Genomic DNA, 26,843 nt, shown 5'->3' with positions numbered 1-26,843 from the left:
TGTTCAAATTTTTTTCCACAATAAATTTAAAAAAAGACGAAAAAAAAAGGAGAAAAAAAAAAAGAACACTTGGCTCAGTGCCCCTGTATCGTCTCTTTTCCAGGCACTTATGTGTGTGAAACAATGGCAGTTTTGCCTGAATCAGGGCTGAGGATTGCTGCACTTGGCCTTTGAACAAGGTTTTGGACTTATTATTGTGACTTTCATCCAGAGATCACAAAGGGGTTTGCACTATTTATCACACTGAGCAGACCTTTGAAGCAGTTCGAGCTGTATGATAGCAGAGCCACTTCTTTGCTTGCAGTCTCCTTTCCCTGGCAGTCTAAGAAACAAATGAGTTTTAAAAAATTTCATATACTTTCTTCAGTTTCAAAGACTGGCTAGTAGGAAAGTGCTAAGATCTCTCTATTTCACTTTCCTACAGTCAAATTGTTCTTTTCTTTTCCTTTACTCCCTGTTCTCTCTGGTATCTGTTTTTCTAGTTGATTCATCTATTATCCCTCATTATATAATCAAATTTCTCTACTCAGTGTGTCATTGTGCTCAGGCTGTATTGTGCTCTGTCACCTCCAACTCCTTTCCTTCAGAAACTCCACACCCCAATTCCTCTTTAAAGTTGCTTGCTGAAGCATTTGTTCTTTCAGCATCACCATACGTTTATAAACTGGAGATTAGTTCACTTTGTCTGCCTTCCAAAGCCATTTGCTGCTTGAGACCATTTCATGAGCTTGTCTATTCATGTGGATAAACAAAAAAAAAAAGCCCCTCAGCTATAATATGAATTAGGAAGAGGAAACAGCGGTTCCATGGAACAAATACCAGTGAGAGTGAATTTAGAAACAGTCACAGTTTTTATTGGTGCTGCCCCTGCCTGAACTATTGTACTCCAACACACCTTTAGACAGTAAGAGACATAGGATTTCACAAGTCAAAAGGATGCTTTTCATTTTAGGAGAAATGAGTGACCTACCATAATATTTTGCTTGTGATTCCAGCGTTTCTATACTGAACAGTCCCTAGACACACAAACTTCTGTCTAGATGATTAATCTAAATACTCTGCAGTTCCCCAGAGCAGTCCATTATTTCCCACAAAGCCTCTAAAACTTTCTACTAAACTCAGGATTTTGAAGTGATGCCTGGCTAACAGATGTGCTGTTCTGGAACTTTTAGATATCTTCCCTCAAAACAAGAGCCCTTTCAACAACTTAAATTCAAGTCAATGGCAAAATTCCTACTGATTTTAAAAGATATGCTCAACTCTTGAAATAGAGAACTGGGCCCAACTGTCAGACACTTTGTACGTAACATCAGAATATATAATAATTCCAGTCTCCAGATGTATTAATCAAATTGCGTTGATTATTTGCAGCTTAAAAACATGGGTGGAGGCACAAAAAGGAGTTTTGAAATGGTTTACAGGAGAAATGATAGCTGAAGTTAGATATAGCCCAGTTAGCTACATCGAGGAGCAGAAGGCCTGCAAGACAGCCTCCTTTGCCTTGAGGTCATTCAGGATGTGCTGTTTACGGCAAGGTTTCCTCAGTGCACTTCCACTCCTCTGGAAGCGTCTCACCCAATTTGCAAAACATAGCACACCCCACTTCTCTCTTTTAACCCCCATGCAACTGCATTTCCTCCTGCAGAGACATTCCATGCTGAAACCCTCCAGCTTTCTGGGTCTACATTCCCATCTGCAAGACTCAGAGGAAAACTGAGTCCTCTCTATGCAAGTGTACATGGAATGAAGTGGATAGAGTTGAGAAACAGAACTTTTTGCTTATCTGGTGAAAACCTCTGTGCAGTAAATGGTTCGTCACACACTATCTATCAGAGAGAGAATGGCAAGACTAGGTGTGCCTTAAAGAAGCCTTAAAGAAATATTTGCCTGTAGACCTTCGATTCTGGTCAGGAAAAATTAGCAGCCTTATACATCACAACTGACTAAATAAATGTCTTATAATATTATAAATTACAGCAGGAATGACTGTAATTATGCTTATTAGCAGATCAAATTGTCTCTAAAGGATTCAAATGGGGGGGCTTATAAAGCAAAACAGGAAACGGGCTCATTGAACACATCTGTGACACATGGTTAATCTAAGCTGAAGCCTTGCATACGTTCATTTTCCATGCCAAGCATGATCATCCTAAGACATGACTATATGCTATCATTCTAGGGGTTATAGCATGAATTACTATAGAAAACTAGCTTAAAATCATAATCATGTTAAGATATTACATGTAATTTCTTAAAGATATGCTTAGCAATTCTGTCTTTTGAGTGCTTCAACAATACTCCAAGAATCAAGCCTTTAAAATGAACTATTTCTTTATTCGTGTTGCTCATGTTTTCTGAAGGCAGAGTAGAAAGTTTCAAATATTTTACAAATTCTTCTCTATAATGTGCTTGTGCTGCATACATTTTGATTGAAAATCCCTATAATTTACTACTTCTATAGCTCTAAGAAAGTGGTAAACACTGGAAAGAGGAAGCAAGAGATAGCAATCAACCGTAACTCAGTGATTTTGATATTTACAATGAAATCATGGACCCAGAAAGAAAACATTTGCCATTTATTTCAATATAGCAGGAATTTCAGCTTATTTGCCTAAGTTGTACATAATTTAATTACTAAAGCATCTAATTGATAAAATAACTGGGCAGAGGTAAAAGCTCATTAATGATAAGTTATCCATCACCAAAATCCAATATTTACCCTTTTAATTCCCTGACATCAAGAGCGACTAGCCTTCCAGCCTTTAAAGTCATGCACCATACCTAATCTCTACACAGCTGAAAGCTACAAGACACGTTCCACAGACAAAGAAAGATATGAGGTACAGGACCTCCAAAAGCAGTTCACAGGTTGGAGCTTACAAACTCTCTCAAGAGTCCTGCTGTTTTACTGCACAACTGGGCTGAGCTGAGCCTGCAGCTGGGATGCTGGGTGAGTTGCTAGTGTTGGCCTCCCTGGTCCCCTCAGCGAGGGACTGAAACGATTCATGGTTGCCCTGTGCCAGCACAGCCCTGCTGTGCATCATACATCATCCCTCCTCAGCTCTGCAACTGGGTTGAACTCAAAGTTCTCACATTCCCAAATACAGCTAAAATCTGAAATCTTTGCTATCGCTATTAGAAGACCTGTAGATGAAGGGTCTGGGGGTCTATACAGCGCTTGCTGTGCTGAAGGGTAGATATACCCGGGCCAGCTGAGGGCAAGCAGAAATAAGCCCCACAGGAGTCTTTGACAAGGGAACTCAATTAGCTGCCTAACAGGCATATTTGAAGATTTTATGAAAAAAAAAAAATTCAGTGCAAGGATTGCAATTCAATTGAGGATATCGAGACTTCTAATTTAAATTTCAGAGTTACCACAACTAAAATACTTATATTTTTCTTCATAAACAGAATCTGCCAAGTTCATCCTTTTTATTAATTTAATAGTACTATAATTATTTTCCCAACACGTGCAATTCTGGCATCAAAAGGAGCTAGCTGGGTACTATGTTTGAGATACTAAGGAGATATGAATTCTCTAGAAATATCCACCACCCATTTACACAGAATGGCAAGTTTCAATGAGACATTTCTTGCTTTAATTGGTTTGAGCTACCTCTTTGGCATTCTCTTATAAATAATAGAAGCTACACACTGCACTTTTATAACATCATTCATCTAAGGATCTCATAACTTAATTAAAAGGGACATTGTCAGGTTAAAAATCATATATTTTTTATTAAGTAATTTCCTTATCTATGTTACTAATAACATTTTAGGCTATTAAGCTGAAACAAATTCTCAAAATCTAATTTAACATCTACTACTAGCATGTATATATTATATATACACACAGCTGGTTTACTTTCTGATATATTAAAACATATGCGCTAGCTTTACTTTTGTTTCAAGCTGGTTTCATTTACAGATTTTCATGTGTGAACAATGTCCTTCCTTCAGAGTGGTATAAACACTCCACAAGAACATTTTAATGCAAACAAAAAACTATATTAACGTGTAAGAAAATAAAACATATGGTTTTGTTAATATAAGACTTGCAAGGACTCAGCAACAATAAAACTAATTTTGGAGAAAACTGTCTAACATTGTATGATGGTTATGCTAACTTTCTCTAAAGGAATGGTGACAAGCACTACTTCTGTATTGCTTAATTATGGGAGAGCACGAATCTGTTCACTCTGAGGGAATACATCATTAATAAATTCATTCAGCTATATTTGAGCCTTTTTAGATATCGAGAAATGTGCTATTACTTTACTGAAGCTTAAAACAGAGGTTTGCTTTTGATGGGAGAAGTTAGCATAATGATGTTTCTACCTGACACATTTCAGTCAAATTGTAAGTTGTTGAAGTCTATATGGCACTTCCATAATAGATGGACAGTAGCTAAAACACTGCAGGGTCTCTTGGAATCCATATAAATAAAGTGCAACATCAAAAACTACAGTTCATATTTTTTACAACCTTCACTTAAGGGGAAAACCAAGACACATGATCAAAGTCACACAGTGAGTTGATGATAAAATCAAAATAAAATCCATAGCCTGCACCATACACTGCTCCCTAAACTATTTAGTTTCTTCTTGACATTTCAATGTATTTAAATGAAGAAAAACAATGAAAAAAAAAGCTGCTTTTCACTTGTACTCTCACTAGGTAATACAGCAAGGAGGATGGGGGGGTTGACTTCTAGTAAGTCATTTTGCTTTGAAAGAGATTCCTTCTCTTTCCTCTGTTCCCTAGGTTTAGTGATCAGCAAAGCAGGTGTTCACTTGCTTCCACAGCACAAGTCAAAAGGAGTTTTACCTTTCATTTTGCTTTTTAATGGTCCATTGCCCAGGCACGAGTCCCAGGAGACATACTGCCAACTCCTAAACTTTCTAATCACGTGGGGGTTGAAATGAGAAGCAGGTCATGGAGTCAACAGCAGAATCAGCTCTGTCTACCATTTAGAGAGAAAACTGCAATAAGGCTGAAAATAATAAACACAAATAATAAAACATGCAGCCAAAAGGCCTCTCGGGAGCTGGTGAGGAGCTAAAGTGCGCTAAAATCAACTCCGAAGAATGGTGGTGCGGTCTGATATTCAAAACCAAACACAACACTGTCAGGCAGAATCCTTCAGATGAGAAACACTAGCGTTCTTCACTGTTAAATGAGATTGCCTTCAAACTCAGCTGCAAACACTACATGCTTGAGGTTAATCAGTTTCATAGTGCAGATACCACATGAAATTAGGCCAATGACCACCTTCCACCACAGGAAGAATTAAAGAAACACATAGTTATTCTGCCTGAAAATGTGTTTCACCTAATGCATGTGTGAGCTTTTAGAGGTACCCTCTTGCTGGCTGACTGCAGTAGTGGGACTTGAATGTATATTTGTTCATAGTCAGACCTCTGATTAACCTCCTGGAACTCCAATTCTCTGATAAAATGTTCATTATTTCACCTTACTGTCATCTCTGGGGGTTGGAACTAGATGATCTTTAAGGTCTCTTCCAACCCAAACTACTTTACGATACTATGATCTTATGTCAGTGTGAAATACACCTGTGTGAAAGCCATAGTTTTCACAAAGAGCAGGAATGTGTATCCAGGATGCTACAAAACATGGATCCCTAAGCCAGGATAAAACATTTTTGGTTACAGACTTTTTATGCTGTACTTAGTCAGAATCCAGGACATAACAGCTGAGAATCCCTGGGCTGGATCTGAAATGAAGGCACTCCCATGTCAGCTGCCGACCAGACAGAAAATTGCTTCATGGGCTTGGTTAAATCATTGAAATTACTAGTGTTTCATTTTCTTCATTTGTTATGTGCAGGATATGCCTTGAGAAGCAGTGCTTCAGTAACACGAAGTCCAGCATTCATGTGTGTCTCAGCCAAACTGACCAGTGACAACTACAGATACGATAATGCTTTTCAAAAACCTGTTTGTGCCTCTCTGTTGGTGTCTATGATAAGGTCTGATTTCGCTGGTATTAATGTGTATAATTGTCTCATTAATCAGGAGAGACCTTTTTCAAATGTATGTATGCTTCAGCAGTGAATAAATTGTAACTGTGGTGGTATTTTTAAAGTAATACAATTTTTAAATGTCACACACATATGTGTCTGACGACATTTGCCTTCTTCGCTGACCACTCCTAAGACCTGAATACTGAATTTAAAAGGTAACTTGTCTAATACAGCAAAATCAGCCCTGAGAGTCATGCACAGCTGTCGCTCTTCATGCCCACTTCTCCCACTTTAAGGCCCAGAAAGCAAATTTAGTTCCGTCTTTCTATGCCTAGGGGGTTTTCTCTTAAAATTTAAAACCAAATCCCTAGTTCACAGATTTAAAAATACTGCTGAAGCCAAAGTGAAAAAAAACCCCAAACCAACACATTAAGACTTGCTATAACTTAAAGTACACTTTAACTGTAATTACCAAGGAAAAAAATAATAGCAAACCAGCTGCATCTATTTACAAAGGAATTTAAGACAGACTCTGGGGTCTGATATCCTTATCTCATGAATAGGCTGAGCACACAAGGAAGATGCTAACAGTATAGTACTCTTACATAGCTAAAAAGATTAGCCAGAACAACCACCAGCTAAGGGCCTCACCCTTTTCCACAGAAAGCCTAAAAAAATTCTAACTGACCATTATTCTCAAATAATCCTGGTAGGCCACCGTATGCTGATATTTATTATGTGTGTCCAGCACAAAGATGTGGCAAAACATGGGTAGACAACTTCTTTTTTCAGCAACCAAAAGCTCAGTTTTGCAGTGCTGGTTACATAGGAAATGAAATGAGTTTTTATGTTCCAGAAGCTGAAAGCAGGTATGTTTGTATTCCACATCCTTCCCTCCTTTGCCCATTATGTTTTGGGCTCATGCTGCACTAGTCTAGCCCTTCAAACACATACAGTCTGATTTATTTTTTTCCCTCACTCTTGCATCCCTCCAATTTCTCCCACCACAACCAGCTACCTAACCATGGTTTTACAAGGCATTCATGTTCTCCCTTCTCTCTTTGGCTGTTTCATGAGCCCCCAGCAGGGCTTTCTTCCCCTAGATCCACCCTTCTGTTGGGTCATGGATAGCCCAAGTACAGCAGTGGTTGCTGCAGGAATTCCCCATTGACCACAGGTCCCTCTAGGGTTCATGCAGAGGACCAAAATGAATAGTTCTTTGCTCTGTGTTTGACTGAGATCCTCATCAGACAATGCAGCCATTCATCATAACTTTGCCTTGTCCCTCACCTGTCCCTGTACCGGTTTCCTCTCTTCCCTAGCACCAGAGAAGCACATCCTTTGTGTATGTAAGGAAGGCCTCCTTCATTAAATGCTATGAGGTGCTTTGATATTCTCAGAAGCATGGTGTTATTTAAGTGCTAATCATTCTAGTATTCAGTATGTCCAAAATGATTTCACTTTTTACTGAAAAGCTCCATTGTCACACATTACATTGCCATTGCACTGAAATATAATTAACAGCCTGCATTCTGGGGTCCATTATTTGAGCTGTCTGACTGACTAGGGAATTATCTAGAATTCCCAAGTTTTCAACAGAGAAATTAGAAAACATTAAAAGGTAGGCCAGGGAACAGCTCTATGAAACAACTTGTACAAAGAATGAGAAAAGAGAATATTCCTTCCAAACACTAAGAAAAAACACTAGGTAGAAGTCAAAGTAATCTGATGTAACAAGCAATCTATAAGATAATTTAAGATGTCAATCTATTAGATGGAATCCCAATGATTATCAAACTCAAGGATTTAATAAATTATTCTTAAACAACTAGAAACCCAAGAAGTTATCAAGAACAGAACATAGGGATCAAAACAGAAGGTGTAATACATGGCTAAACAATTTTGTAATTCAAACACTATATAAAACCTGATGTATATGAGAGAAGCACTGATAGATGTCCTTTATGCCTGTAAAATGTTTATCTTATAAATACAACATATAGATAACAGTCATATTAATGCAGGAAATAAAAATCACTATTACACTACAAAGAGTTTAGAGCAAAACTTAAAACACAAAAAGAAAAGCTGTTCAGCAGCTCACTGGCAGGCACATATCTGGCGCGGACACAACAGCACAACAGATCCCAGTATAAGGACATATTTTCATGAAAAATCCATGCTTTCTACTTTGATTTCAATCAACGTCGTTTATGACATCAGACCTTGTGGTTAAATAAGGTGATTAGATAACCTCCTTGGAAGGCTACTTGTTACCATCCTGCCTGTCTCTTGATCTCCATTGCCTAGATCCCCCTGCCCATGGGAGGCAGGGTGTGCTGTTTCCCCAGGCAGAGCAGTGGCAAAGCACAGGGAAAGAAACCCTGGGCTTATGTGTTTCAGGTCAGTATTCTTATAACTTCATCATCCCATTTTACTCTCAAATGCTCTCCACACAGTTTTTTTTTTAGGGAACAGAAAAAAATATGCCAATGAAATCCTTCTCGCTCCAGTGGGACAAGGGCTGCACTTTCTCGTGTTCTCCACTGATTTTCCCCTGCTTCTCCTTTTCTCCCACCCAACCAGTGATGTTATATCTGATTACTTTCAAGTCATTGCCTTTTTCAAGAATGCTAGCCAATGCTTAAGCTGGACACCGTCTATCCCAAAGTCATGATGTAGAAGGACACCCTCTCTGCTGCTTCCTTCCTGTTCTTTTGCTACAGGTAAAGGTGCCATTGTTATTCAAAGGAGAATAAACAACTTGCCTTCTTTACCCAGAGAACCTGAATGACAGTTTCTCTGAGGAATTTTCCACCCTTATATTTGTGCATGCAGCTGTAATGGCAAGCCTCGTGCTGATCTCACCTTAACACTTCTGGGTGAGCAAATTAAGCTATGCAGTTTCACACTACCTTGGGCTGATTCTAGGCCAGGTCTGATCTCCCATCTCAAATGAAAATCCATCAAAATCAAAATAATTTAACCAAAGCCACTCAAGTATTACAGTGGTACTTCCAAATAACTTTGGTGATCCAGAAAACAGATAAATAGCTGGTGTCCAGGTAAAGGAAGCAATGCCGCTGGTAACATATTAAGTGATGCTCTTTCTTTTGACCTAGTGGAATAATATCCATAGTCCAACAAATCTCCCTTCCCTTTGTTTTTACACAGAAGTGGGTGTAGCCTCGTTATTCACATATGCCACTTCCAAAAATTAATCATGATGTGAGGTGATTAAGGGATACCTTAAAGACTGCAATTGAGCATTTGAAATGGAGGCACAAAGAATCCCTAGGCATTCAATGTAATTTAGGCCAAAATATATATAAAACATGCATAAATAATACATGTATTTAGTGCAATGTATGCCTTTCTCTATATATTTTGTATGTTATGAATTGAAAGAAATGAAAAAACATGAAGTAGATACAAATACATGCACACACAGAGAGAAAATTATGTGGCCCTTTCTAGCATGAAAAGGAAATTATTAAAAGTTGGATAAACAACAATGGAGGATATGACAGGGGCAGCTGGAGAACCACACTGGGGGACAGAACTTCTAAGTGAATCCACACAAAAAAATGTCTCCCCTGACAATCCGTTGTTCTTCAAAGAGAATAATGATTCTAGAGATGAGTTTGCATTTATCTTCGGATGTCACAATAAATGCTAAGAAAGCAGCTGAATGAGAATTATTATTTCCTCTGAGGAAACGAAGGATTTAGGTAGGCTGTCAGAACACCAGCACCTGCAATCTGAAGGCAGATACAAAGCAACAGCAAGCTAGCAGAAATTTCAGAACTTATCCTGGGCCCTGGGAGAGGAAATTGGAAGTGACCATGGGGCAAACTGGAGATTGAAGAAAGGTAGATATAAGAACCACAACTGCAAGGCAGCTGTTAAATCATGAGGGAAGTAGAAGCAAAGTAGAAGCATTGTTTGAGAAAGCAATCGCAGGAGGCATAATGTTTTCCAAAACTAACAGAACACAAGCACATGCAAATCGGCAGAGAATGTGCTCCACAGAGGTCTATGCTACTTTGTTGAAATAACTCAGCCAGTTTGGCGGTACTGCTGCATCCAAGACCTTAGCCTATACACACACTCACTATCCTGAGCATCATGGAAAGGACTAGTAACCTCTCAGTGCTCAAGAGTATGAACAGCTATATTATGGGCTCTCTAAATCCTCTCTCTCTAAATGAGCGTGCTGGGCAGAACATAAATCCAGCCCTACCTCTGAGTAACAAGATGCTTTTCCAACCAGCCTGATGGAATACTTGGCCTGGTGATGACTCTCACAGTCAGATGTGCAATCTACCCACTGGCTCCCTGTTGGTTTGGACTCATTGCCTATATACTCTAATACCCAAGACTGTAAGAGATAAAAGAGAGATTCTTGTTTGACTGTGTAAGGCAGTATGTTACAGGCATAAGGTAAGTCATGTCCTGCACCTGCTGTTTTTGAATTGGCCCTTTCCACCACATACTCTTCCCTGCAGTGCTTCTATAAGGAAGAAGACAACTGTAAATGACACAAGAAGTAATCTCTAATGCCACTGTATAGCAGATGACAAAAAATAACAAATTGACCAAAGAAAGTAGGGTATATCCTGTCCTACTTGTTCAAACTTCTTTGCAGTGTTGGTTTCACAATGCTAAGGAACCTGTTTCATTATTTGTTAACTTCCATGGCATGTCTGAATATCTTTGTTTAATCAGAACTAAGTCTAAAATGGACTGTGGATTGTGTTATGAAAGCATAAAAATATTTTTTAAATCTCCAGTCATGCCCCTCACCCTCATACCATTCATAGGCACATACACAGGAAAATATTTATAAGTTATAATCTTCTCAGCTAGGCTTAGCTTCCTGTATATATTTTAAATGCAATGTCTCAAGAACACACACATACACAAATTAAACATGCAGGTGGGGCTCACACGGACATAAGCTCCAAATTTTAGATGTGACTCATGCTATCTTCTTACTTGTTGACTTTTTCCTGTTGGTCTTCCTCATTACAGTTTGTTACTAGTTAAAGTTCAGATTGGAGCTGAATGAAGGGGAGCCACACTAGAATGCTGCTTTTTGTGTACGTGAAGTTGCTCACAATTAAGGGGAACTCAGAATCACAGTTTAATTTGGCATTTCAGAGCTGAGATTTCTTCATTTCAAAGACTAAGCTAAGCCTGCAAATTTCAAAGTATCTAGCACACTATAAAAAATAAGAAAATGGAGCAATCACCAGAAGAGAGTCAAGTGCTTAAACTAGGATAAAGTAATAACTGACATGGAACTGGGACTTTCCCCCTGTTTTCACTCTCACCATCCTGTGGTAAATCATTTCACTTCGTCTTTGGTTTAATTTAGGAAAAAAAATTATTGAAAACTTTAATGCCCAGAATGATTATATATTAATCTTTTGTTCTCAGTAATAAGGTGCAAAGAAATGTAGTCCTGGCAGGATACTAATTTCTGATGTTGTCAATTAAAAAACTTCTCATGGTGTTTAGAATGGAAAAATCTCTCAGAAAGTGTTTTTATCGAAGCACCCAGTTCCAAGTCCTGGATTATTAGGTTAAGCTCTGTCAGCAGAGAGACCAATATAAATGCTTTTCATACCATCCGCCTTGATGCCTTAACAAAAAAATAAAGTTGAGGAAAAAATATATAAGTCCAAACCTCTATGTTTTTAACCTGTTTCCCTTTAATATAAAGCTGGGAAATTTAGACCCTAAACAAAATGAAAAACATGTGATTACTTTCTTTTTAATTTTATTTCCTCAAAACCTCCCAGAAAATCCAAAGTCAACCAATATTGCCAGCACACATTCTCTTCTTATATTTTAAAATCAGAAAAGTAGCAGAAAAATAAGTGTATGCAACTAGCAAATTATTTTCTCCACTCCCTTTTGCTGTTCTGCAATAAGCTTGTTACAGTGCACGCATTTTTACCTGATGTTTATTAGGAGGCTCTATATTACAAAGATTTTGATTGTCCTGTTAAAAACCAAATCAGGATGGTGTGCAGGGCTTTGCAATATTAGGAGGCAACTCCAACAGCTAATGATGGAGGACAGTGCCTCGGTGAAGGCATTAGCGATCCATCTGGCCAATTAAAGCGTAACTTAGGCAGAGACTGATACTATTTCTCAATTATGGTGGCTGCGACATCAAGAGTTGAGAGGCAGTGAGATTTGGTGTGAAACAATAAAGTGAATCCACACTGAGAAAAATCTGGAAAAACTGGGACAAGCTACTGTAACCCCACAGCAGAGAGGAAAGAGAAAACACTATCAGCCAGAGACATACCTTGACTTACCAGTGAGAAATGGGGCTGGACTTCAGAGAAAGCAAAACAGCTCAGACATGAAACAAATACTAATAAAGTCTGTTTTCCTACAGATTTGTGATCAGAGCCTGTGAGCGCTACACAATACGAGTATAATTATCATAGCTCTCCTCTCCCACAACAAAGATAAAATTCTCAGTGAGCAAAAGACAGCATGTGCTGTGGCTCTTCTGGAGCAAAGCCTGAGCTGGCCAGCCAGCTGTCCTCCGCTGAACATGCTTAGCTGATAAGTTCTGCTTGTCTTTCCCTCAGCAGGGGCACTAATCTGAGTTCTTCTTCTCTCCTTAGATACCCATTTTGTAGGAAAAAAATTATCTTTTCAGTTCTTTCTGGCTTGGCTGAAAGCAATCGGCACACTCACCAGCTATGCATGGGTGTGACAGACAGCCATAGGGACACGCAGTCCTGTAAACTTAGATGAGATAACTTGGCAACAAGTACCCCAGAAATCTGGGGTATTTAAAATCTGGAAGTAGATCAAAACTCTTAACTTAAGTCATGCCTAAGGTAGAGAGTGTCCAAAGCCTTGTTCTCTTTGGTGCCTTCCCATTCAGATCTCTGTGAGGTCTTACTCTATGCTATTTTCTCTTGTGGCCATGACTGCAGAAGCAGGCCAGCAGGATCTTTTAATGCAGAATTTGGACATGGATACCCTACAGGACTACCTAATATATTTCTTATCATAGGCTAGTTTAAAACTTTTTTCTTGTCTTGCATCTTCAAAATCTTGAAAACTTGAACTCAGAAGTCAATAATAGAATTTCTTCCTGTCCTTTCCCATTTGAGAGATTTCTTTTGCTCCCGCTTCTAGGAGACTAGCATGTTCCTTGCTTCCTATAGCCAGTCACCCATGCTGTGGCTACTGCTTCTTTTCTCATCTTCCAGCTGTGACAGAACAATGAGTTAAAACCTCGTACTGTTTTCTGGCCAGTACCTTCTCAAGTACGTCACCCCTCTCCACACACACGAGTTGCACTGCCCTCCCTCTGGATGGTTCCACATATGTATCCTCTGAAGTTACAGAGATGGGACTGATTTTCTTCAACATGAAATGCTGTATAAAGAGTGTGGGTGGGAAATATGCAGTGTAATGGAACTGAAACCCCATAAGGGAAATCAATGCAGGCAGCTGCTGATACACTATTTACTTGGATAAATCATCCATTTTCCTCCCAGGCAAGATAACGTGAGGTATCACCTACCCAGGATGGCAAGTGCAAATATAAATAATAAATAAAACTATCTGAGGAAGAATTTTCACTATAATGGGTTTTGTAGAGAACTAAGTTTCAGTTAAACTTAATCCTTGCTGTCTTCTGTGTCTCCAGCAGCAGAAACATCTGGTCGGTTTTAGATTCCCCTTGGATTCCCAACTTCAAAGGGAGTTATAAAGAATAACAAATACATGTACTGGCACTGAAAAAAAAAACTAGAGCAGCAGGAGAGAATGGTAAAATTGTCCTTATTTGACTGCTAGTGACAGGCGCCACAGGCAGAACTGTGAGAAAAAATCTTAACAGCTCAGCTCAGGCAAATAAGCTTTTTTTTCTTTTCCTTTTTTTTTTTTTTTAATGACTGGCTCTCTTTACTAATGACGCAGAAAATCTATGAGATCTGCCCCATAATGGCAAGAAGTACATGTGCCAAGGAATATGCACGCAAGGGTATGCAGAAAGCAGATTTCAAATCAGATATGCAATAAATAATAGGCAGGAAACTGAGAACTAAGTTTTGTTTCCAGCCCTTTCACTGCAAGTGTCCTGTGTATATTGCCGGCTAAATGATGGAGGTCAAATTTTAGCTCTTTAAAGTCAGTAGGACATAGTAAAGTATGGTCAAAAACAATGACTGTCATATGTGCTTTTCAAATCCTACTTCAAAACCTCCAGGAACAGAGGTAGGTAAGCAAACACAATAACAGATGTCTGTGGCTCTATCTGGTGCCTGGCCAGTGAATGCCCTGCTCCTTTTATGAATGCAGCACTACCAGCAACAACTTCTGACATGTTTCTGCCCCTGTGTGTGCAGTGAACAGAAGCATCTTGCTTCACGATATCTTCTGAATCAGTGCACTTGTGAAATAATCGAACCCTATTACCTACTTCACCCATGCAGCATCAGGATTTCCTTTATCCTTTTTTGTTCCTCATGTTTTACCATTTCAATCACAGGACTAATAAAATAAATATAATGTGAAGGAAGTGTGAGGACTCAGCAACCTGTGTGAAGCCTCCTGTCTGCTAAGCATTAACTCTTGTTGGATCAACACTAAACTTGTTACCCTCTTTATCAAAACTGTACACTCCTAAATGCCTGGAATCATGTAATGCAAATTTATAAGATGGATGCCAGAGAGGAAAATTACAGAATAGGCTTTTGCAAATAGTATTAAAGCTACAGCCATCCCTCTTTCACCTCCATTTAAAGAGAGTCCATAGAATATAGTATTTGAAGGTACTCATCAAATAAATTCCAACCATTCCTCCTGAATCAGAAAGACTGATCAACTTGTGTATATTTAATGGGACAAGGAAAGTTATATTTGGCAACTAAATTATTCGTTGTAAATAATTTGTTCAACTCTGTTGCTGGAGTTGCAACCAAGACTTTTTCATGACCTTATTTTGCCTTATTATGTCATGAGGTAAATAGCTTCCTGTTGTTTAATCTTTAAAGGTATTTCAGGATCTCTTAAGTGCCCCACATAACAGCAAGATCATATCAAGATTTTCCCATAAATACAGCAATCTCGTATTTATATTAGAACTTTCAATCATAAAAATCCTAAGCTTTTATATAACGTAACGCTCAAAGGACTTCTGCAACAGGCTCCTTACCGAAGGACTCCATTTCCAAACTGATTTCTCATTGAAAGTTAGAAAATCATAAGTGAAGATGCTTTATGAACTGCTACATAAAAAGGAATTGAAGAAGATACTGTGAAATTTGTCATCCCCAAAGCAGGAATCAGCAATTTCTGAAGCTCACACTTCAGCAGCACTATTGAACAGTTGAATCTGAAAAAGGAATCCAAAATTAACCCAAATGCACAGCAGAGACAGGATGAACCATTTCTATGTCTGGTTTTGTGGGAGAGACATGGTGGGATGGATTCATCCCTCTTGCCCTGGAACAACCCCTGGAAGCACTGCTATACACTGCAGGAACTTTAGTGACATCAGACTGTCAGGATCTGTGAAAGATAATACTTTTGGAAGCCCTACAATCCACTGAATATTGATGCAAATTTAACTTTTGGGAAATTGCCTTCTTAGTAGGGCTGTATTACCTGCATTGCCAATATCATCCTGTTGGGAACCCCTTTTAGATTAATGCTTACAATCTCGATTTTCCAGCAAAATGGTGCATTTCACTGTAGAGATGGTTAAGGATATATCAAAATGCAGATCAGGAAATCTCAGGGTTCCCAAAACTGGCATCCCAAAAAGGGAATCCTTCGAGTAACACTCAATATCAAGTCAACTTCAGAAGTTTTCTGATTTCTGTATTTGCAGTCAGAGCAGCTGTACTGCCAGTGTTGATTCTGCACTGAGCCCAGCACAGGCTACAACAGCACCAACAACAGTCATGAGTTCTGACTACTTCCAGCAGTTCGAATGGAGAATTTTCAAAGTGAAGTTGATCCCCAGCCTGCTAAAGCCATGAAGAGAACTTCGACCATTCTCAATACACATTCTAAGGAAACTTCATCTTTTTTTTTTTTCCTACAAGAAATGGTATATACAGCAAACACAGTTAATTTGAAAATCATACAGTCACATGTCCTCTCTAAACCCCTGAATCTTCACTCCCATACCCTGCAGAAATGGCCTTGACTTTCTGAAGATAGTCTGGCAAACAAGTTTCAGGTAGAAGTGAAGGCCTAAAGAGGTGTGTCAGTATCCAACTGTTACAAATAGTGAGGCAAAGAAAAGGTGCAGAATGAGAAATGGAGCAGGATAGCTTTCTCTTTACAATTATGACAAATTTTTAGTGATACAAATCTTTCCAGTGAAATCAAATCTCTCTTCGATGTGTTATTTGTTAAAGCCTGTAGCACAACAAAAGGGACATAGGCCATCAGTCCTGGGACACCAACTAATAAGCACTTCAGGTACATTCCACGATTTCTTCAAACACCTTTATAAACATTCCTTTACATCCTGTTTACAGCACATTACATTCTCCTGTGACAAGAGTTGGCAGACCAGATCCTGCATGGTCTAATAGTTTCTTGAGCACCTTTCCTGTCCTCTTACATGTCTGTAGGCATTCAGGCACAATGCAGCAATTGAATATAACCATTATAAAGACAATTCAACCCCTGGCCAACCCTCAGCATGCACATATGCATTTGCAAAGCATTAATGGCACAGTAAGCTAACAGCAACCATCCCAATAATATTAGCCAGCTAGGCAAGATCTACAGATGCTTTCTGTTTGCTTGGGATATTTTACTGCTTATTATATTATCTTTTTGATGTGTGCCGCTCCACTAGCATGCAGGAAATATTGTGAGCGCATCCACTACGTAAACTATTTTATTTATACAGCTCTGAGGTGAGGAGCTTTTATTTTTATATTTTTTAAAGACTAAACACATCAATATTCCAGCTCTTCATGTTCAAGACAAGTGCAAAATATGTTCTTCAATTCAATCAGCCTTCTTAAGACTAAATTCAGTTTATACTGATATAGCAGGTTACATGCTTAGCCATGTAAAAGCATTCTGATGAATACAGGAGACAGCTGTTGGACAAAGAATATCTTCCTGTCTGTCTTGTCATAGGCCTGTAACTGAGAACACACTATTGTCCAAATACTTATTTATTTAAAAGCATCTTTTTTGTATCACAAAATACCCCTTTACAAGTTTGAAAAACAGAAACAAAAGGTTGGGTGGTCTAACAAATGGAAAAGATTTTCAATTCATATTACTTTGTCATCTTGTGTTTATCTCCAACTGCTGAGAGAAATCCAAAGCTTGCAGAGCCACAGTTTTCCCTGAATGGGTGATCAGATGCTGGCTGCTCTATCTCGAAGTTACAAAAGCTGCAGTGCTGATAATCTGAAGGAGCATGACGTTGTTGTATCTAGCCAAATTTAAAGAAGCCAGATCTGAATAACCAAGGTAGCACAAGTAGGTTAAAGTCTCAGTCCTTATTAAAAAAATAAGGGTCATCACATCGTTGAGACAAGGTCAGATGTTCTACATTTGCCAGCAATAAAGCAATCCTTAACTATGTTCTTCACTTTTAATCTTTACCTTTGCCTTACTCATCTGAAATACTCCCCTTAAATTCATGTTTTTCCTTTGAAGGGTACTCCCATTGAGACAGATATAGGCCAATCCCGAAGAATGTAAACTTAGCCAAAACCATAATCTAAAGGTATATTCCTCAAGGCATAAACCATATTGTGGCCCTGGAGAAGACTGCTGCCAGAAGAACTTTTAAGTATACAGAACCTACGTGAGAACTGAGAGGAAAAAACATCCAAAATATTAGGAAGAAAAGGAGAGAAAGTTTCAGGTGTTACACAGGACAAGAAATGACTCAAACCAACAACCAGGCTCTCCTAAGGAGAAGTGCCTTTTAAATCAAATCTAAGAAGCAACAAATGGAAGTAAATACACTAATATTAACTCTGTAGTCTTTACAGTCACACTACCATTACATTCAACTGTTTGCTGACTTTGCAAGCAATTGCACCAAGGTAGACACTCAGAATCTGAAAGTTTTAGTCCATTACCAGCTCACAGAGAGGGAAGCCAGGAAAGCTGAAATCATATCAAAGTGTTCCCAAGTTGCTGAGCAGAAACACAGAACATACTTCCATGGGAGACGTACATAGAGTTGCAGAGACAGATTCTGATTAGCTGTTACAGAGTCCCATTTTAACATTAATACAAGAAGACCTCAGCATAGTCTAAGGGTCTAGACCAATTTTAAATTTTTTGTTGATTTAATAGAATGTGACAGATTTAACAGATGTTTTAAAACACATTTAGCACAATTCTAGTGAAAAACTCCTGTAAGTGCCACCCAGAAGAGCCCAAACACAACCCAACATTCCTTCTTTACAGGACAGCTACAGACTTTGAAATTTGCTTTTGTTTCACAGTTGAGTTAAACATTGCATTGCAAAGTTGCCCATGAAACAAAAATAAAAATCATTTCAATCAATTGAATGCTTTGTTTTGACATAATAATTTTTGTTTTGATTGTTGCTTGCAGTATCGATTTAAATTTTATATTAGGACATAGCATACATTTTTGAAATAAAAGTTTGAAACAAAAGAATTTCTGTTCCACAAATGACACAAACTTTTATCTGGAAATAGGAATAATGAAAACAAATAACAGTCCTTGAATTTTTTTTTTTGGTTGTGTTTTTTTTTTTTTAACTGAATCCATATTTCCACAAGAAGAGAATATCAATATGTATTTGTATTTCTTTTTAGTGCTTATAATCCTGACCTAACAGTATCTTTAATGAGCCTCCAAAGCTTGTAATACCTGAGCAATGTTATCAATATATCAGTGACAATGTAATTATTATTAATAATCCATTGTACATTGTTCTTGTCCGAGAATTGGTGGAACTTACTGATGTATGAAACGTAAGAGGCTTTTTCAGACAGACATTTACGTAACGACTAACACATGTCTTGTTGGGTCTAGCATCCTTAATTACTATCGCCATTTGGGGAAGTATCAAAACGAGTTCCGAGCAGGATAAAGCAGAAGACTGAAACTCACAGAGAGTCCTACAAAAAAGAATCTGAAGTGAGGGGAATGCTAGTTGTTTCTGCTCTGTCCCTGTAACCTTAAATTTACCTGGTAGAGCACTATAAGAGAAGTTGAGATTAATAAGATGCTTAACATCTAATAATGCCTCTTTCTTAAACCATTTGCTCCAGTCACTAAGGCTCTTGATCACTGTTCATACATTTCCACATTAATAAAATGCAAAATACCATGAAGTCAAGTGAACCTTGACTGAAGCTGCAAGACAAACACTGGCCTAAAATGAGAAGAATTCAGGGATTTCGCCTAAATCAGGTAGCAGCAAGAGTGCCAACATATGAAACTATTCACTTAGGAAAACCAGAAGGAAAGCTGAAGTACAACTAGGGCTTTAACCATGACAGCACATCATTCCCAGTGACTGGCATCCCCTGGCTATTCCGGTGTTGAGAGGCTTAGGAGGAGTGGTTGTCACCTGTGCCATTTGGTGAAGAGTTTCGTGTAACATGAACAGAACCCCACTAAGAACCAAATAATTTTTGTTTCTTATAAAGTTAATTTCTAAATGCAGTACTTGGAGCAGAAGTCCAAGGATCCAAATGACTGTACTGCTTAAACCCCCATGAAAACGCTTTCTTACTGGAACTTGAATCTACTTTCTACAACACTGGATGCCATGCTTTGCAAAGCAGAGACGAGGCAAGTCTTGGGGAGACCCGTGGGGATTACCTCACCTGCTGTTTTTTAAAGTATTATAAAGTATTTGGGGAGGGGTACTTAGTGACAGATAGAGTGGCTAAAATAAAAGGAGTTTGGATTGCATATTTTTAAATAGATTACTACTGTATGAGATAAATACATAGACTTGTTCAGAGCTGAACCATAATTACCTCAAACAGAGCTTTTTCTACTGCATACAAAGCAGACTGTTGAATTTGTGTTCTGCATACTGGGCCCATGTGCTGATACCTCCCACAATCTGAAAGGAGTTTAACACTCTCTCCTTCATCCTGCATGTGCTTTCAGCTGAGGCTGTCTGTAACCCCTTCCCAGTGCAGCAGGATTTCAGAGCCTAACTGTCTAACTGCCTGAGGAAGATGATGACTACCTCTCTCCTCACAAAATAAAACTACAAATTTAGAGATCAGATAAAACAGAAAATACTCAAATGCACTTCTGCGGCTTAGTATTATCAGCCCTAGCAGTGAATGATCCTAGGGCTTAGATCCACATTAGGTGAAAAGCTTCCCTTTCCTAAACACAAGGCGTCTTCCAAATGAGGGACCTTCAAACCTCTGCTACTAGCTTCCCTCTCCCTCAGTTGGTCCTAGTTATTAAAACAAACAAACAAATGAAAACCTAAGAATCCCTCCCCTTTCCTCTCAGCTTGTCCTGCATCTCCCTTAATGCCTCCAACGTTTTTTTTTTGTTTTAAGCCGCTGCACCAATACCTGTCCTCTTTGTTCTTTCTTGCTTACAACTCCCAAGTTCCCAGGAGCGGATTTGAGAAAACTGGCTTTCTCTAGTTGTCCCATTGTTCTTCTCAAGCAAGATCTATTTCAGATGCTTCTATTTCAAATATTTAATGACAGACCTATTCATACAAAGATATGCCAACACCACTCCCCTGTCTGTTTGGCATGATGCAGAGCACAGAAAAAGATTGTCATAAAATACAAGGATTCAGTTAGTCAATACAATCAAGTTCTAACTTCTAAACAGTACATAGCAGGTTCCATACATCGCCACACTTCCCAGAAGCAAAAGCTTGACAAAGAGCAGTTTTCAAGGGAGACCTTGCACATCCAGCTAGCACTACTGCACCCTGGCTGGCTTCCCTTCCAACAGGACCTGAAGAGATGCCAAAGACTGTGTTGAGCCTTGGAAAGTCAACTCACTTTTGGGGCTTTGTCTTCACTGCAATGTTGTTTGAAAGTACAGTGCTAATGTTGCCTCCAGCATGACTCCCACCCATGACAGAAGCCTCTTGCTCAAACTAAATGCCATTTTAATTTGACTTTTTGGCCTAAAAAATTATTTTAAGTGTGAGTCCACGTGTTGCAGTTTCTAGTGTCCGTAACAAAATGGTAACACAACAGTTCTCTGGTTATGGGTTTAAAGCGTTAATCTAAGGTCCTGTCTGGGATCTAGACTAAAAATGACAACCCTTGTACCCCATTACCTACAGTAAGCCCATGGAGATACAGCAGGTGACAAAGAGATTTTAATGATCTATTTGTCCTCTCCATCTCTACAGTTCACTGCTGACAAATAAATATGCAATATTTGCAAAAGATACCACCTGTGTAGAAATCAGTTTAGGGAAGAGAACCATTACCAACACCAGTGTGTTACACAGTTCTGATAAAACTTGAACTGCAGACCTTAAATATTTATGGACAAAAGATTTTAAGTCATATTGTGGTCTGTAAGAGCAAGCTAAGGTGTCCATATAGACAGTGTCTGTGTGGCAAATCCAACCTCTTGCAGTTTAACTGTCACCTACACAAACCCTCTGTTTCTTCAGCCTAGTAAGTTAGCATGAAATGAGCAAGTCCGAGTACAAGCAACTAATACAAATCACCACAAAAGTGGCCATATTGTCATCTGAACATCTCATGCTCGAGTTTATTTACAGTCTCCAGGACTGTAATCCCAGCTGGCAGTGTTAATTAGTAGTGAATGTACTTTCACAACAAATTGGACCTTCTCCTTCTTGTGCTTCAGAGATCCCTTCCACAGATGACTGTGGAATATGAAGAGAAAAATATCAGTGATGTTGGGAAGGCAGTTTTCTCATATCATGTATCTGAAAAGCTACCATCAGTCTCTGGCTAACAAGAGGACTTGGCAGCAGGTCAGACTACTCTGACTGTCCAGAGGACTCTTCCCCCTGTGCCAGAGTAGTAGGATACAGGCATCATGGAAGCCTGTAACAAAGCTATTTAGAAGTCAATACAAAATTGTGGACTACAAGGCCAGCTGCAGGGGCTGACTTTTGCTTATAGGTTTTAAGCCAAAGCATCGGATAACAAGCGTCATCAGAGCATGTACATATCTACTTTCTTTGTGTTGTCATACAAGGGTAGCTTTGCCTACTCTGTAGACATTAGCAAATGCCTTACTATAAAACTGCAAGTGTAGCTGGCTTCTAAAAGTCTTTTCCCCCTAGCTGCTCTGGGATTTTTCCTTTCTTGGCTGTAACCAGTTGCAACCAGTTGTGAATAAGTTGTTATCCCTCTGTGCAACTCACAGCAACTAAAAGAAACCAGTGTCATTATGCAAGTTTCCAAAAAAAAAAAAGTTTTGTTTTATGGTTAATTATCCATGGTCTATTTACAAAATAAATCAACCCATTGTGCACCACCAGGATTTGTGGCCTTGTTTGAACTTTGCTTTTCATTAATCACTTTAAAAATAAAAGCGAACTAGATTTTTTTTCCCCCTTTTTGGTTTATTACTTGCATCTGGGTATAAACTGTAAAAATGGTGAGAGAACAAAGTATGGATTATTCACCCTCAGTTTCATGACTTACATGATCTCAGTCTTGTCTCTCCACTTGCCTAAACAGACGCACAGTCCAAAAATTCCAACATTCTGCAAGAAATGCAATCACAAGAAGATTGAAATATTTTTTAAACTCAAACTTTGACTTTTTAAAAAAATTTTTTAAAAAGCTTTCCTTATGAGACAAAAAGGTGGACAAACATTTACAAACATATTTAAGCTGCTATAAGAGGCCAATAAAATTACTCATGCAGATGCCTAAGTAATAAACAAATGTTTGTGAGCTATGAGTGCAAGGCTATTTTGTTTAGACAAAATCTACTTGCAGGCAGTCCAGAGAAGGCAGAAAAAGGGTATCTGATTTCTTTATAGTACTTAAAATTCATTCAAGAAACCGGATTTTTTTTTTTGAAAATATTCTAATTAGACAAGATTTTTAGGTCTAGCCCCCACCTACTGACAGAGAACTACTGGATTTCTGAAAATTAGCCATTGGAGACGCAGGCAGAGGACATTTCTAGTTGCTCTGTTAAAATATCTGACTGAATTAACACTTCTTTCACTCTGATAGGGAATAAAATATATATTTGCATAAAACTGAAATTTTCCTGAGCTTCAACTGAGAAAGCTTGAACAATGTATTTGCTTCAACTATGGACCCTTAAAGCAAAACTAAAAAATAAGAAGGGTTGATAAACAAGTACAATAAAAGCATTTATAACACCAGGATATCAAAATGCTGCCTGCCCCTGCCCCACTCCCCCCCTTTATTTACGTTTACCAGTCACCCTTAAGCATTCTTTGCCTTTACTGTAATGAACAGAAAGTCACAGTGCTCTGCATAATCACTAATGAAATGCTACAGAAAAAGCTGCGCTGTCAGTGGGTCAAAAAATGTGATTCTGCTGCACTCAAGACTGCAACTTTTTATTTCAAAGCTCCTGAGCTGCATGCAAGAATAAAGAAGACTGAACACAGCTAAAAGGTATCTTATAGAAACTGATATGAAGAGTTGAAGCTAGGACGTTAGACCATTAATGCTACATATTATTACTAATAGGAGCTCAGGAAGGTAATTTTTGCTTGCCTGTTGGTATGAAATAGAATCGTAGAGATGTGAAAAGTTAAAGAAATCCACTGCCTCCTCCTCCACTTTGCAGATGGCTGAGCTCCTTTAACTTTCATTTCCAAAAGCAAATTAGCTCCTACTTAAATGAAAGTAAAACTTTAAAGCTGCCTCCACCTGACTGCAAAGCACAGCAGCTGGGCTGGGAGAGGAATAGATAGGCCTTCAAAGAAAATAAAAGCCTGTTTTAAGTGACTCCTAAAATGAACGCCTGCCCTTGCAGCAGCGAGCTGTGGCCCTACAGCCGCTTTCCATTATAAATGCTAAATTGGGAAATGTTTAACATTCTTTGTTTAATCTTTGCAGTATAAAGAAAAAAACAGCTGATTCTCAGAAACAGGACAGCCAGAACAACCATTATGGATCTGCCTCTCCCTTCCTCAAAGCAGAACAGACCCTTTCCAGCCTCAGCAGCAACTAATACTTTTTAATCAGAAATGTATATTTAGATGGATCACGGAAGACAAGATTGAAACTTTGTCATTTTTTTTCAGTCAAGTCACCTAAGGCAACCAGGATACTTAATAAAAACTGAAAGAAGAAAAATAGTTTAAGAAATCTATGTAGTTAAAACTATGGGCAAAGATGGTTTTAGATGTTTTCTGCACTGTTCTGTGTTAACATCTTTCCACAGTCTTCCTAAGAAGAGCATTATTATTTGCTTTGATTTAAAATATTATCAACTGATTCTGTTTTTCTCTTGTTCACAGCACAGTCAAAGCAGTATGTCCATCTAGTCTGCTGCAAACAGTCACAAATAAATCAGCAAAAACTTGGGAGCGGACCATCCTCTCTACAGCGAGCACAGGCAAACTCTCCTTCTATCTTGTCTCTGCAAAAACTTCCCTAAAGGGATGACTTTCATCCTGCATTCTAGAAGCCAAAGAAGTCAGTGGTTTCTTCAGTCGTCAAAATTATGAAATAATTCCCCAAATCAAGGCCCCCACAGAAATGGAACCATTTGCCGTTAGTTTTCTTACAAGATTTTACCCCGAAGAACGCTTTCTGGAAGTCTAGTTCCCTGCTTTCTTTTTACTACAGGTATAAAAGTCACGTCCTAAAGAGCTGGTTTTAAGCCTCTGCATCAGTAAAGTGAAGAGAGCTCATCCATCCTTCCCACCAACATTCAGCAGTTGGTAGTGATGAGACCAGACCCCCAGGAAACAAACCCATGAGTAAACAAGGATGTTCTTCCCTCAAGTAAGCATGACAAACTGCATGGTGTATCCTCTTGCAGGGCTCACACTGATGTAGGCACTCTATCCAAACAGAGACCTCTTCATTTAGTGAGAACAGGAGAAAGTTAACCACTGTGCAGAAGAAATAGCAAGGAACATCCAGCTGTCAACCCTTGTCTAAGCACTGCACCCATCCCAACAATCCCTCTACACACTGGACTTCAGTGATCCTTCCCCATGGGTGTCATGGGCCACCTACATACATCCTTAGATGAGAGAAATAAACTCTCTGCTTCATTTGCCATGAATGTATAAGATAATAATTTCAAAAAGACGTAGAGCAGGAACATTCAGTGCAGCTAAGTGTGATACTTTTATTACAACTAGTCTAAATATATTGCTTCTTGCTTAGTTTCTTACAGGCTTCTGTAAGTCAAAAAGATTCGTGAAAATATTGAAGGCACTAGCAATCAATTACTGATAGCGAAGGTCACAAAATTGTCATAAACTTCAACCAAAGTGTCAGAGTTGCAAACCCCACTGTTCTGAGGAGGGAGGGAGAGAGGAAACCTTGCAGAATAATTAATAGATAAAAAAAGACTACTGTAGCTAATTCAGCATATTGCTGCATACAGAAAAATCATGTTAGCTAGCTGTTTTTCCAATATACCCAACCCCAAGCATGTGTCAGGGAAGAAAAATAATGAAATTTAAAAATAAAAATCAACGTAGAGCACTTTTATTTTTGCTGTGTTTTTAGACCTTTAGGGGTTATATTTAATTTTTTTTTTCTGAAATAACAAACTTGAATTTAAGAAAACTAAGGCACAGATCTTCATAGTGGCAGGGCTCAAACAGCTTATGTTTGAAAATAAAATACCAGAGTCTTTTTAAGTTGTGAAATGAAGTCTTATTCATTAAAACTGAATATTAACATCTCATTTCAGAAAATGTTCAAACCATCACTTCTGCCTATTTTGTCTATGAATTTAGGAAGACAGAAGTTTCACAGGTTGCATGTCTAGCATCTGGTCAAGTCAAATCACCCTCTCCTCCATAAATTAAAACTAGGTTTCCATTCTGCAGAAAACACAAAATTCCATCGTTCTGGGCACTGTTCAGCAGCGCATATAAGACCAGATTTTTAATCAGCAGGCATATCCAAGGGTTTTTCTTCTTGTTTAGTTTGCAAGTACTTGGACTTGGAAAATAATTAAATGTGTTTGACCACTGAAGAAGGTTAGGGCTGTGTTACAGCCCCATGTAAGTGTACCAAGCAAAGCTGGGTAAATTGGAAGTTAAAGGTAACCTAGTGACACGCAAAGAAACTTCTCAGTAACTGAAATGCATGCAAATGCCTTTCAGAGGGAAATTCACTTAAATTCACTTGCTAAAAGTTATCAAGTTTCACACATCTATTCCAAATAATTTTTCTATTCTAATTAATGCAGACAAAAACTTATGGACTAAAACTCTGAAAGACAGGGAGAAAGTAATTTTCATTCAAAGACACAGGACCACTCTTTTGATTAAGTTAAACACTGGAATCATTATTTTTCATGTTCTCCGTAAAGCTACAGAGAAGAGAGTCTTCATCTCCCAAGCATTTTATAAAAAGCTGACAGCTATTAGGGACAAAAGCATAAGAGAATTTAAAGAGATTACTCCCCTCTGCTGCATGCAACCATGATGTGATATGTTGATCCAGCCCCATCTTGTAACTACATAGGTTTCCAAGCCTTATAATTCCTATAGGACAGTCTTCCAGAACTCGATACTCTGATGACTAGAGTCATATTCTGATTTCCAGCTAACATTTATGTATGTTTAGTGCCCACATTTTGGTCTTTGTGGCAACACCAGTCTGTAGTTTAAATGAATTTTTATCTTATCCAAATTATTTCAACACCTTCTCCCTGTGTGTTTAAATCCACTTT

At 38.5% G+C, this 26,843-nt stretch overlaps 1 protein-coding gene across 16 annotated transcripts in view; it reads right to left on the bottom strand.

The window, feature by feature from the left end:
* The window catches only part of ZBTB20 (zinc finger and BTB domain containing 20), a 492,240-nt gene that overhangs the window by 210,110 nt on the left and 255,287 nt on the right, over positions 1–26,843 (bottom strand). For 2 of the 16 annotated variants that reach the window (XM_069867378.1, XM_069867369.1), the window contains one exon: positions 22,631–22,692. The exons of the other annotated variants lie outside the window; for them this stretch is intronic. The gene's annotated coding sequence lies outside the window, so the exon portion shown is untranslated. The remainder of the gene's footprint in view (positions 1–22,630; positions 22,693–26,843) is intronic. 16 annotated transcript variants of the gene reach the window in all.

The sequence above is a fragment of the Phaenicophaeus curvirostris genome, chromosome 1 (genome assembly GCF_032191515.1).
Source record: "Phaenicophaeus curvirostris isolate KB17595 chromosome 1, BPBGC_Pcur_1.0, whole genome shotgun sequence".
Taxonomy (NCBI): Eukaryota; Metazoa; Chordata; class Aves; order Cuculiformes; family Cuculidae; genus Phaenicophaeus; species Phaenicophaeus curvirostris.
Note: the sequence above shows the minus strand (reverse complement) of the source record. Positions and strands in the feature narration are given on the sequence as shown.